The sequence below is a fragment of the Mus caroli genome, chromosome 4 (assembly GCF_900094665.2).
Source record: "Mus caroli chromosome 4, CAROLI_EIJ_v1.1, whole genome shotgun sequence".
Classification (NCBI taxonomy): domain Eukaryota; kingdom Metazoa; phylum Chordata; class Mammalia; order Rodentia; family Muridae; genus Mus; species Mus caroli.
Window position 1 is genome coordinate 140,004,132 of NC_034573.1, and position 1,517 is coordinate 140,005,648.

At 49.8% G+C, this 1,517-nt stretch overlaps 1 long non-coding RNA gene across 1 annotated transcript in view; it reads right to left on the reverse strand.

The window, feature by feature from the left end:
• Positions 1–1,517, reverse strand: part of LOC110293549 — a 5,901-nt gene that overhangs the window by 4,214 nt on the left and 170 nt on the right. The window contains exon 2 of the long non-coding RNA XR_002377813.1: positions 995–1,193. This is a non-coding gene — a long non-coding RNA (uncharacterized LOC110293549). The remainder of the gene's footprint in view (positions 1–994; positions 1,194–1,517) is intronic.

Below are 1,517 nucleotides of genomic sequence, written 5' to 3' on the forward strand. Positions count from 1 at the left end.
TTCTTTCTTTCTTTCTTCCTTCCTTCCTCTTTCTTTCTTTCTTCCTTCCTTCCTCCCTCCCTTCCTCCCTCTCTCCTTCCCTCCCTCCCCCCCTTTTCTATTTTTTTTTTTTTTAAGACATGGTCTTGCATAGCCCACGCTGTCTGTCCAAGTATGACCTAGATCTTCTGATCGCCTGCCTCCACCTCCCTGGTGCTGGGATCGTAGGCTGCGCCACCACACTGAGCAAGACTCTTCTGAACTGTGTACTGACAAAGTTTCTGTGTTGTGTTACTAATCACGGTTTTGGAATTGGGATCTGAGACCTAGACCCTCATCCCAGAATTTTTGGCAAAGTTATTTCCCCACTTAGAGGTAACTGAAGGGCTGGAGAGAGGGCTCAGCAGTTAAGAACTCCTGTTCTTCCTTCAGAGGAGCCAGTTTTGGTTCCCAGCACCCACACGGCGGCTCAGAACCATACAAGTCAGGGGATCTAGCATCCTCTTCCGACCTAAGCAGGCACCAGTTTCCACATGCGCTACACACATACATGAAGGCAAAACACTCAACGTAAAATGACATAGATATTTTTAAATATTTTAGAAGCAACTTTAATGTGTAAGGTCTGAGAGGCTGCTTGGTGGGCTCAGCCTGTCTCACATCCTTCCCCACTGTGGATCAAACGACTTCCTCAAGAGAAGGGTATGGAAGAAGGCCCTCTAGAGTCCAGCCCGGAGAACTGCACCTGGCCACTCCCTTTTCTCTTTAAAACAATCCCTTGGCTCTTATCAGAGATGGCTGCTAAACCCAAGGCAAATTCCTGGAAATATTAGTAGTTCATCATATGTGTTCCTTCCACCCTCCTCATTCTGTGCTCTGTAACTCTCCAAAATGTCCGTGGGTTCATAAGTGCTTACTAAAGGCCTTTTTAAAGGCCCCATTGAGCCGGAGGCTCAGACCTGTAACCCTAACATTTGGGAATCCAAGACCGGGCTTTCTCAGGTTCAAGACCTACCTGGACTATACAGTGAATTCCACAACAGCCTGGACTACAGAATGGAACCCAGTCTCAAAACACAAACAAACAAACAAAAGCATAAAAATGAATCCCAAAGCTTAGATACAGCGGTGGATTTCCTGCCGAATTCAGAAGCCACAGAAGCAAGGGCAAGATGGCCAGGGAAGGCTCAGCAGGCCGGATCCATCTGGGAGGTCTGAAAACCATGAGGATCCACCCACACACTTTCAAACCAGACGCACCCAGGGTACTGTGTTCCCAAGAGTACCCACTGCCCACCTTCCAGCCGTCCACCCTGTTGGCCGTGGCTTGGCTGGGTCCTGAAACTGCGGACAGGTTCTTCAGGACACACAGAAGACATGTCTATAGAATGACCTTCTCTTCTCTCTTGGAGAAGAGAGCCCTGGGGATGTCTTTGGGGCAGACTGCAGTTGCCAGCCCAGAGGACCAGGCTGAGCAGGACCAGACAGAATCGCCAGCTCCCTCCAGGGGACACAGGGACGCATGCAGCTCCGCCCCC